Consider the following 12,313-nt stretch of genomic DNA (forward strand, 5'->3'; position numbering starts at 1 on the left):
GTTTGGTTTGTGTGGGGGGGGGCGGGGGGGCAGAAATTGTTCTGTTTGTAAACTGTGTTCATTTTAATGCATCGCAAATCCACCACTCTTCCTCAAGAGTAGGGGTCTTCTGTCTTCCCTTCTCCACCCACCATGATCCATTAGTATGCAGGACCTGGGTGGATGAGTTTGGGAAACCAGGCCCTGAAAAGACAGCCTAGTTTGATACTCCCACCCCCGGCACTATTTGCAATGAAAGCAACCACCTCCTGCCAGGCTATTTTAATATCCTAGGAAATCCTGAGATGTTCCATTTATTTCCAAACTTGTCCCTGCCTCCCAAGGAAGAGTCTCCTCCGTGCGCAGATGAAAAGGGGGTCACCTTGGCCCTGAAAATAGAAAGTACCAAGGACACTAGCAATATTTTCTAGATCAGTCCAAGCATCAGGAGGCAAAGCAGCAGAGAAAGGAGCAGATCCCTGCACCCCTCTTGCCTCATTTGTTTTCTCTGCAAGCAGGTCTCTCTCTCTCTCAACCCAAAGCACCGCCAGAATGCATCCTGGCTCTGCCCCAGCTGAAGTTTGCCTCTGTTCTTGAACCACTGCCCCCCCCAGCCACAGCAATGATCACTTCTGATCCCCAGAAAACTTCTACTAAGTTTCCACTGATCCAAAATGCTAAGGCTGTGCTGCTGCTAACAGACAGCAGAGCTTCTCCCATAGCTCAAGTACAGGGGCTCTGCATTTGAGAGCAGGATGCTCAATGTTTTCTCCCACTGCCCACAGAGCTCAGAGAAGCCAGGCTGTGCAGCAGGGGGACCAGTATAACACATCAAGCAGCCACAAATTTGCTATTCTGCCCCTTCTCCCATCTGCTACAAAATTAGCCTTGTTCCTACTTTCTTCTACTCCCTTCTCACAGTAACTAGTCTGGGATCCTCTTTTGCCATGAAAAGTGATATTGTGTGGACAAAGAAGCACTATAGGTGTCTGGGTCCTCCAGTGAACTGACTGCCAGAACTGGGTAAGCATCATGGTCTGGGCCATCTACACAGCAGTTACCGATACTGGGTGATAGTACTGAGGTTGTTACGATGGAAACTGCTTGCTCACAGAACGCCTCTCTGTACCACTTCTGCTGACAAGTCCGATAGCACGTACCCACCAGATGAGGGACAATGGAGAGTATTTAACCTTAGCAACTGTATTTCGACAGGATGATTAGTATGCTACGGAGGCTGACTGGAGCTGGGAAAAGCTGCTTCCTTCAGCTTGTTTCCAGGGGGCTGGTTAAGTGGAAGTTTACCAGAGGCAAAACAAAGAAGCTTGGTGCTGGGAGGGGAGCATATAAGCAAAGGAAGCCTCACAGGAAGGTTTAGACAGAAGAGGTGAACAGATTTTGCTTGATTTTGGGGCAGGAAATCTAGGTTAGCTACAGGCCCAGCCTAGGCCAGTGCACGTAAGCCTAGGTAAAAGGATTTATGGTTCAGGAGACAAGCAAGGGAAAGAGTCCTGGACAACCCCAGAGGACTCCCAAGCCCAATTCAAAGAGTGCTCTGGAGAAGTGAGGAACCTGAGGCAGGGAAATGCACAATGGGTCCACAGCTGTTGTCTAGAGAGGCGCATCTCATGCCAAAATGTAAGGTGTTCCGTGACACGGTCTGGGCGTGTTTGGTTGTCCCTGTCACACACCCCTGAAAACCTAAACTGTAGCCCAGAGTACCCACAGTTCTGATGGTGCGTTTGAGCTGGACTGTGGGTTTGTACCTCGAGGGTGTGACCCATCCCAGGGACAGGGCCTGGGCTCTGTTCAGACTCACAATGTACTATATATGGGCCCACAGGCTTGGGACCTGAAACGATGGCCTGGAAAGTGTCCAAATGGGGAAACCCAACCACATCTGTGAACATAATTTCTTGCAGCAATGCTCTGTAGATTGCAACACATCCCTCTGACTCCCCTGTCAGGCACAGGGGCCCGCTTCCCTCTTCATTCTTCCAGAAATGAAGTACTTGTCCTTTCCACCCTGCAGCCAAAGGACGCATGCTTAGATAGGAGCCCCAAGGACACACTGGTTCTGAAACTGACTCAGGCCTGGTAATCACTGCTGAGTTTGGACCCATGGTCTGACTAAGACAGTGAGTATATAGATGCATGCCTAGGGTCCCAGCTCCTGGAGTCATGTGATGACATCAGAAGATCAGCTATCATTTAAGAAGCATCTATCTTGTGAATACTACTGGCTTGAAAACATAATCCCAAGTGTACTGATATTAGAGTCTACAGAGAGCCTGAAACAATAGCTCCAGGGGTGGATCCAGAGGAGGTGCAGTGGTACAATCACCCTCCCGAACCCTCGCCCTGCTCCTTTGAGTCCTGCTGCCCCCAAAGTTTAAAACCAGCTGCCTGCCTGGCAGGGGCAGCATTTTTAGCCAGGTAGCAGCGAAGGAGTCACTTGACTTCAGGGCTCATTAGCATCTTCCCGATTGCTTCTAAACTCTTCATTCCACAGACATTAACAACACTCTCTCCTTTTTTAATGGTTTGATGTTCTGCTAATCCAGCTAGCCTTTATTCTGCAATCCTGCTGTCTGTGAGCTGCTTCTGGTAATGTAGCTCATATTTCAAACCCCTGTGGACTGTTTTTAACTGTAGCTAAAAACATTAACTCAGGGACTGACATAATGTTACGTGAAGCGTTGGTTGCATGGTAAAGATGCTCAACGTGGCTAGATTTTGCTTTATAAATCTGAAAAAGAGATGTCCATCTAATTCTAATGAAATGCAGGACTAATGAAACATCCTTTGGTTCTTTTTTGCCTAGTTGGTTGTGTTTTTTATACATCATATATAACATAGCAAATTAATGCTCATGCCAATTAAGTTATATTTGTTTTTGCGCCCATCTTAAACTGAAGCAGAGACGCCTTCTGAGCAGTTCTATTTTTTCCCCCCAAAGAAAAAATAGCTCCAATATTGTTACCAGACCAACGTGAGGTACCCATAAGTGCATGGGGAGAAGGGAAGCAACCAGAACAGGAAGAGCACCTGCTCTGGCTGAGAATAGCAACCTGTGCTGCAGAGCTTTCCACTCTGGGGTCTCTTGTGGCAATTTTCCTAAGTCACTTTGTTCCCATTCTTGTGCCTTGGCACGCTTGGGATCAGCACCTCACAATAATCAGGAGGAGGTGTATTGACAGAGGTGTGTAGACAGCACTGGGCCCACTGCAGAAGGGGATGCAGCCCTTGGAGGGTTGCAGCCCATACAGTGCTGGAGGGTCTTGGCAGAGCTATGCAGGGGAGAGGCACCAGTATTATCAGTCTACAAAAAGGCATTGTTTGCCTGGCCTTCATTAAATCCACCTGCCTGCTCTTCTTATCAACCATTTTAGATGCCTCTGAAGTGGTTTGGCCCTTCTGAAGTGCTGCAGAGCAGCATGTGATCAGCTTTCAGGAAGAAGTGAATGTGTGACCTCATACCTCTGCTGGGAGCCAACAGGCATTTGGGGGTGCTGTACTCTTGTCAATGCACTGTAATGCATCATGATCCAGGGTGCCCCAAACCTCTCCCCACTCCCTCATCTAAAGAGCAGCGTATGAAACCTTTCATTGTGTGCCCAGATTTAATGCCATCCAGCCCTGGACAGTGGCAGTGCTGCCTGCCCCGATGATCTTATTGTAAGGCTCATGCTATAAGGAGTTTTACTCAGAGCCCGAGGTGCTAAGAAGTCTCTGCCTGAGAAGCTCTGCTCTCATTTTGGAAAAAAGTTGGCAGACTTCCTGGTCATGGACAAAGGCTGGGAAATGCGAGGCAAGTATATCTTCAAAGCTCAGAAACTAGGTGGCAAATAAAGAAAATAAATCAGTGTTTATTATTAAAAAAAAATACAGACACACTTTTTTCAAGCCAGTGTCCTCTTTTTTGAACCCTTAGGCTGAGCCGTGCTGGAGAAAAGCTAAAGACCAGGTAAAACATGGGCATGGCAGTGCTGGCATCCCTCCCTACACAGACCAGGCCTTGCTCCCAATCTGAAGGAAGCCCCTGGAGTGAGATGACAGCATAGTCCCTAGGCCTGTTTTGGGTGCTAATAATTTCTATAGACCCTTTTTTCCAATAGGCAAGAATGGAGCCGGTGGTACTGATGTCTTTCTATGTTGCTAACACCTGTCTTCTAGGAAGCAATCTGGCACCAAGTCCACCACAACCTATGGACAACAAAACAGTCAAGCAAGACAACAGCTCTGAATCACTGCCAAGTCTCTTCTTACCTGAACTAAAAGCCTTGATGTGATAGGCTGTTTCAGAGCAACTCCCTGAGCCACCCACTCCAGAAGGGCAAGGCACAATTTTCTCTAGAGGCAGAGGTGGCTGTGTCATGGACAGGGAGCGTTCAGAAGAAAGTGGCAGTGGCCCAAGAAAGCACTTTCCTTCCCACCCCTGAACACCCACAGAAAGCCATTTGTAGACAGCCAGTACAGCAGTCGAGACAGACTCCCTCCCTGTCTTTCCCTGACACGCTGCTGCATTTGTACAGACAACTCCCAGTCCCCTCCCTACAACCTTTGCTCTCAGGTACACTTTTTGTGTTGCCATGAACTAAGCCTGGAAGCAGGTACAGGGTCTCTAGTATCCAACATCACCTACCGCCCCTTGCCAGGAATTCCTGAGGGCTCTGATCCACAGAGATATTTAGGTGCCCAACACCCACCAATTTTAGTTGTGCAAGAAGCAACCCCAGGAGAAGGAGGAAGAGGAGGGGGTTGTCTGAGTAAATCAAGGAGCTTCTCATTTCCCCAAAACCTCCCATAATAAGTGAGATGTCAGAAATAAACTAACAGCTTCTCTCTAACCCTCATTCTACATTCCAGCCATGTCCTTGTGACGCTGTCCTCCTAGACTCACAAACATCCCTCCAGAGCCAGGGAGAGGTTGGGGGAGGGAGGGGGAGCATGGAAAAGCAGGCTGGCCTTCCCCCAGGATTTACAGAGATTTCCAAGAAGCAGCAGGACTGTCACAGACAGATAATGCGACAGCAATAAGCTGTAACACCTGGCTGGGGTCATCTGACCTCGGTCCTCTTTCCTGCCAGGGGCAGGGGGTTGGATTCGATGATCCACTGGGTCCCTTCCGACTCTATAATCTATGAATCTATTAAAAAAAAACAAAAACATGCAGGGCTTGGGAGACTCACTCCAGCATATCTGGCTGGCCTTGGAAGAATGGCAGCACTCTCCCATTTTGGCTGTGTCTCTGCCCCCATGTGACCCAAAGTCTAGGTCTGCCTTACAAAGAGCCTGTCCACTGGTGCCAAAGCACCCATATGCTCACCATGCCATCGCCAGGAGGTCTGTCAACAGGCTTCTCTACCAGCTTTGTCCCTAGACTTAAGATGACACCTTCCCTTTCTTTCTTGCCCTGTATCAGGTTTCGAGTTGCAAATCTGAGCCCTCTACCAGCAACAATTTCTCACCTTCTCTACCTGTCAGGCTCCTGCTGGGTCCAGGTAGGGGCTGCCAGGTCTGTTCTCCTCCCTGCAGCAGTGGTGCCTCTCTCCTGTCTGATCCTGTGGCCTAGGGTAGACCCTCCTCCCTTCTATGTCTGCACCTGCCTTGGTTCCTGTATGCAGCACAGAAGAAGGCTCTGGCAGAGGGACAGCTTCCTATCTCTGTGAAACACCCAGTGTGCTGAAAAACAACACAGAAGGCTGAAGGAGAGGAATCTGTGCCAACACCACACAGGCACCGCTGCCTATGATGCAGGCAGGAATCACTGCCACCTAACCTGGGAGGAGGCAGGAGGCTCAGAGAGCAGGCCACCAAGGGAGACGTGATCAACACTGATATCCACTCGCCCCCAGCCCCAGGTTCTTACACATGATGTAAAGCCAAGGCCCTGATCACTAAAAGGCCCTAGGATATGTCTCTGAAGAAGGGCTGCTCGTGAGTGTCCTGGCTACAGTCCAAATTAAACCATTGTGTTCTTTTGGCCTGTCCCAATCTCCTGTTTCTAATTTTCACACATCGCTCCCCCTCCCAAGACAGAGTCAGACTGTCACATGCCTTGACCCCACCCATCCTTCCCCTGGCCTCCCTGTCAGAGGAATAAATCTTCATGCTTATTTAATCCTTTGTCTCCAAAGCCCTGTAAAATGCACCTGACCAAGAGGTGGCTGCATTTCAGTGGTGATACCATAATACCCAAACATTCAGCTGGACATACCTTGGGGAGTACTGTAGCATCATCCCCCTGACCCATTTTTGCCAAGTTTGCTTAGACACCAGCATGTGGCTCACCACTAAGAGCTCTTTCTCTCCCTGGTCACCCTTTTGTTGCCTCTACCTCACCCTGCAGGAAGTGATACTAGGCAATGCCCATACTATCACAACCACTTCTATAGTTGCAGAAAGCAATGGTGGAACTAAGCTGCAGCAAAAAGAGAAGCCTTACTGGGGAGGACAGAGAGAAAGAGATAAAAAGCTAATTGCAAAGATGCAAACCTCTGACATAGCAGAGGAAGAAACAGAGAACATTCCTGGCACAAGGACGGGTGCTTTCAGTTAGCCACTCCTACCTGTTACCGGCACCTCTTTCATTTGCCAAAGAGACCATGAAGCTACATCACGCTCCACTTGAATCACTGCGGTGTCACTTTGGGATTCTTCAGTTGTCCCGTGGGGCTGTAAGGCAGAGCCACAGTGATCCAGGCTCTTCCACATAAGCTCTTTGTTCAGGTGTTTAGGCTAGAGGGACATCTTGTGAGAACAGGGGAAAGGGAGGTTAAAAAAAAGAAAGAGAAGAGAGAGAAAGACGTTCACAGGAAGAGTCCCTCAGGAACCTGGTAGGATGTAACACAGCACTTGGCAGCACCACGGGGCTTTCCATCTTCAAAGCACTCTAGAAATAGGGCTTTATTAATCCCTCAAGATCAAACTGCCTCACAATAAGAAGCCCATAAGCCTACTAGCACATCAGCATTAACAGGGGACCGAGAGTATGTGGAGGAGTGGAGCCAGAGGGTCCCTCCCCTGTGTGGTGTTCATAATCCATGCAAACAAGAACTGTACTGACATCCTGTCTGATTTACACCTTCTCAGGGACCCAGTTTTTATCCCCAGTAGATTATGCCTCTGCCTGATGACGCATGCTTTGAAAGCTCAGCCGTAAGGAGAATTTTACTGAAGAATTCATCCTTCTCCACAGCTCAAACCTAAGTTTTCTGCTCTGTGGGCCATTAGGGGCTAGGAGAGCTTTGGGAAAGGGATGAAGACACCTGCAGGTGGGTTGTCTTAGCCTAACATTGCTTTGCACTCTGTGGTCTGTCGCATCTCATTGGGGTCCATCTTGGCATCCATAGACCCTTGAATCCCTGTTGTCCTAGAGGCACCTGCTCTGGTCGTTTGCCAGCAGTAAAAGAGCAACTTTGATGGGCTCCAAAGAGCATCACCTAGTTCGGCCTTTCCACAAGCAAAGCCTGTAACACTGGAGGTCCTCTGGAGGAGAGCATGTGCCTTGTGGAGAAAGAGCAGGGATGGTCATGTTATATCTTATCTACAAGAACTAATGGATTTCATCACACACCTCTAAATCCACACACCGATCCCGTGAGACCGGTTCAATTCAGTGTTCGAGTTCATTTGGGTGCCTTAATCGGCACTAGAGTACCTCCGGAGAGCAGCCATAACCACAAGAAGAACCTGAGCAGAGAAGAGGCCCCGCCATCATCACCCCCGTGCAATGGAACGGCGCGCCTGTCCTGAAATAAAGCCATGCCTGGTCCATACCCTCACTCCAGAGGCCTTCAAAGGTCTTAGGACATGGGACAATCTGCTTAAAATGTATAATCAGGTTGGGCAGCACTCATTGTACCACAGGGCACTATGGTTTTTTACACCAATTGTGACTTGATTCAAATCCCTGCAGCAAACAAAGGGACCGAGGAAATTAAACTTCTAGCAGAGATGGGCTGGGTAGAAGAGCTGCATGCTATCAGCCCCTCCTCTTCCCAGGAAAGACGTTGAGGGGCTCTGAGAAAGCCTATTTCATGCCTTCCTCCCTCTGCCAGTATTCCCCTTCAGAGCCCAGCAATGACATTTCAAGAGATTAAGATCCATATCAAGCAAGATGGAGGAGGAGGCTATGGAGCAGTGCAAGGAACTTTTAACCTATTCCCCACAAGGTACCACACAGCTAGTTATGCAGCTCTCTGACTATCAATACCAAGAGCTACTGGTATGTCCTTCACAGGCCCTCTAAGTCTTTATAGGCCTTGACAACACATACATAGAGTGAAAAGAAATCCAGGTCACTCATGGCACAGCAAAATGTGAACCAGCCCAGCCCTATGAAATGGAGTTGAAACAGTTTTCTTCCAATTCAGCTGCATTCCCCACTGCTGGCAGGCTCTTGGCCTTTCCCTTTGGAGCAGAACAGAAGCTCTATGGCTTTGCTTGGACTGGAGGAGTGGCTGAAGGCTGCGTGTGAAGAGGTCCCGTGGAACTCTTTTTAATGGGTAGGTTCAGGAGACAGCGTTCTCATTTGAACAGCAAATTCCTTCCCCACTTTCTTTTTTTGTTTTCCTCAAGAAAGTGCTACAGTAGCATGCCAGAACCCTGTAGTAATACAGCAGCATTAGTGGCAGCTAGCTTAGATGCTTTCTTTTTTTTTTTTTTCTGTTTTAAAAGAGAACATTCTCAAGCTTAGCTGACAGTAGAAAGTATTCCACAGAAGAATATGCAAAACCCAGTCCAATTACTGAAGACAGGCTGCAGACACATCAGCTTTCATCCAGAGATCCAAGTGCCCCATTCATCAAGATGAGGCGAAGGGTCTACAATGTATCAAACAAAATCCCTCCCCGACTCTCTTTAAAAACAAAACAAACAAACAAACAAACAAACAAAAACCAAACCACATTTATTTTGGAGCTGACTGCGACCTCATTTAGCTACACAAGGTCTCCAAATATGGGAAGGATGCCTCTGAAGAGAAAACAGTCCCATTTTCCCTTTTCCCCACCTCCCCTCGTTACAGTAGTCAGAGGAAATCCATCAGATGTCATTCAGCCAGGCTGCACTATACATATCTAGTTTGCTTAATCTTCCCTGGTGAACCAGTCCTCAATCCTCTTAATCACCTTTGTTGCTCCTCTTTATATTCCCTCCAATTTGTCAAAACCTTTCAGGCAAGGAGGTGCCCAGGATGCTTCAGGCGAGGTGGCACCAAACATGGTTAAGAGAAGAGGTCTTACATTCTTGATGCCTCTGCACAGCCAGCCCCAAATTGCACTGACTTTAATTAGCTGTCATATCCCCTTGCAAATTTCTGGCTATTACACTGTCTACACTCTCACTTTCATCTGCTTCAACAATTCTGCTTCCCAAGCAGCTTCCTTCCATTGACTGACTGCATTTCACATTGTTTCTGCCTCTGCTACATTTTCCAGTGGAATCACACCTAGTTATTTTGTCCCGTTTCTCTCACTTCCGTAGGTCCCAAGTGATTACAACACGTCCGGATTTAAACTGCGCAAATTCCCTTGATGTGCTCTTCACCTCTCTTTCAAATCATTAATAAAGATGAGAGATTTTAAGGAGTGGATTTTGGCAACACCCTGCTGGAAACCTCTCTCTCATCTCTCCCCAGCTACTGCATCAAAGCAAAAATAGAGCAAAACTAGAGGCCCCTGGCTCTATTCCCCTCACCCTGGAACCCCTGCCTTTGGCAACAGCATGGCCATAAAAAAGTTAAAGCAGTTCTCAGGCCCATTACTGGTCTTGAAGAGGCAGGTCCAAGCCCCCTAAAAACCCAAACTGTCTAAATGCAGGAAGATCTCATTCTCTATAAATATATAGAACTAGACACAGAGGATGAGTTTGTCCTGGGAGTATTATACCAAATTACATTGTCACAGTTTTTCTGGTATTCACACCCTGAAGGACAATGAACACCCCATTGCAAGCCGTGGTGCCCAAACATGCCACTCCCAAGGAACAGATTAATTACTCCAATGGTTTGTAACCAGTTTGGCAAATGTAGCCGTTAAATAAAGAGGTTACCATAAACATAGCACCTGCAGTGACTCTCAGACTACACTCACTCTTTCTTTCATTCTCCATGCTCAGAGGAGGATCACAGCTCTGGTGTCTGGCAGGGTTTTATAAATTCTGTCTCTATCCAATGCTAATGAAAGCCTCTTATCCCTCCCTGGTTTGGTTGCAGGGTCAGATAATTAAGAGTTAAATGACATCCCAAACTCTTTCATTTACAGATCCCAGGGGTTAAATGCCTCCTTTCTGAAGCACACTGCAATAAGATAAATAAACCATTTTGGGGAGTAGAGGCTTAAAGCTTCTCTCCCCACAAGTCTGAGGAGCTCTGGCTGGGCAGCCACATATACAAACAGCACAATTAGGGGCAAAATGTCACCTTTGTAGCTCATTTATAAAAGCTATCTCAGTTACTGCTCCTGGATTTTGAGGGTGGAGGGTGAGGGAGAGAACAAACCTGCCACCAGACCTAAGGGCTTGGGGTTGGACAGAGAGGCCATCATTGAGGCTTGCTTAACCTTTTAAAAATAGATGCAGAATAATAAAATATAAATACACACAATCAGAATACTGGCTGTTCCAAAACCACAGGCTAATGTCTTCACCCACCCTCTTCCTTCCTCCTTTGTAGATTCAACTTGCTGTTTACAACAATTTATAATTCAGTCAGTCCAAAAGAAAAAAAAAGCCATGTAAGCATCACTAACACCCTCATTAGTTAATAAGTGAGGTTTTACAAAGCAGGCATGCCTCCTTCCCCACCCTCTGAAAAGGATAGAGCAGGCAGGAGATTTGTCCCAGCTGATCTGAGCTTTCAGTGGTAAAACTGAAGCTCTTTGCCCACAGCAAAATCATGTACACACACACACACACAATACTGCTGCTTATGCCAATGTGGTTTTTTTTCCCCTTTTTTTTAGGTTGGTGGGGAAGAAATAGAGCAGAGGAATTAATCCACAGTTAATTTTACACCTTCCCCTCAAAAAAAAAGTCAGCAAATGAACCAATGTACATTCATGCCTCTAACTACAATATTCCCAGCAATACCAAATGGGGCATTTCACGTCTCTGCCTTCCCTGGCAATTACCAGCTCCCCTTTAGCTGCATTGTGCCAAGCATCAGTGCTTAGGGTGAATGGAGGTTCCTCTGTTACCTGATGGAGAACAGCAGTCCTCTTGCTTGGACAGCCTAGCTCTGGGTTTGTCTCAGCACCCCCCTTCTTTCCGAGCTGGGCTGTCCGCTGCCTCCTAATGAATTTAAAATATTTGGTGTGTCTGATGTGCACCCTGAGCTTCACACACACACTCCTTCCTCCTGACGTCAAGATGCTGGGGAGGGGGAAGGCAGAGGGGGGCAGATGGGAGGGATTATGATGATAACTTCTACTCCAGACTTAAAGAGACATGCCTTTTGGGGGGAGAACTGGGCCTCAGCTTTCAACAAATCCACAACCAGGGGGTGGGGTGGGGTGCGCGTGTGTGTGCATGGGTGTGTGTGCGTGTGCACACGTAAGCCGAGGGAGGGGGAGTGAGGGAGGTGATGTTACATGACATGGCAGTGGAAGCTTTGCAGGCTGCAGGGAAAAGAGACTGATAACCAGGAACAGGCTGACCCAGGCATTGAGAAGGAGGGGAACTGGGATTCATGAAGTGAAAATAATTTCTCTAATTGAACTGGCAGGTGGAGATAGGCTGGCTTTCCCCTGCTTCTGGTCATTCCTTTCCCTTTGGTTGCCCACAGTGGAGATCAGTAACCTCTCCCCACTCAGGGCCCTTTGCCCACCAGCCCTATCACATCCCCTCTCCAACACTTGCGGGAGGCTGCGAAAGGGTCTCCCTGCTGGATGCAGTCTTTTTAACAAACATGGGAACAGGGATTCCCTCCTGACCCAGCAGGTCAGTGACCTGAGGAGCTGGGGAAAGAGCGTCTGGTTGTGCTGGCACCCGGCAAGCATAGAGCCTGCTACTAGGAAGAGCAAAGCCGGTTTGGGGGCTAACTGAGAGGGAGTCCCCAGCCCTCGGAAGGGGGATGCTGACTTCCGTGAGGCTGCAAACACGTGCTGTGCAGTTTGGGGGCCTGCTTGACCCCTCAGCCTCAGGATGGCCTCATGGACAGAGCTTGCCTTTTCATTCTCAGCAGGCAAATAAGTGTACCTATCACTCTCTGACATAGACTGAGCACCAGAGATACAAATAGCTGGTTCTTCCAAGCTGGATTACTGCAATTTCCTCTACCTGGGGCTGGCCACCCAAGGGACACCCAGCATTGCATGGTTCAGGAGATGTT

At 48.1% G+C, this 12,313-nt stretch overlaps 1 protein-coding gene across 2 annotated transcripts in view; it reads right to left on the reverse strand.

Moving 5' to 3' along the window:
- The window catches only part of CSDC2 (cold shock domain containing C2), a 23,172-nt gene extending 11,840 nt beyond the window's left edge, over positions 1 to 11,332 (reverse strand). The window contains exon 1 of one of the 2 annotated variants that reach the window (XM_006027652.2): positions 11,181 to 11,332. The gene's annotated coding sequence lies outside the window, so the exon portion shown is untranslated. Of the gene's footprint in view, positions 1 to 5,450; positions 5,919 to 11,180 lie in introns of those variants that run through there. The other variant, XM_006027653.2, reaches the window with a different exon arrangement.
- Between the last annotated feature and the right edge of the window lie 981 nt (positions 11,333 to 12,313).

The sequence above is a fragment of the Alligator sinensis genome, unplaced genomic scaffold, assembly GCF_000455745.1.
Source record: "Alligator sinensis unplaced genomic scaffold, ASM45574v1 scaffold215_1, whole genome shotgun sequence".
Lineage (NCBI taxonomy): Eukaryota > Metazoa > Chordata > Crocodylia > Alligatoridae > Alligator > Alligator sinensis.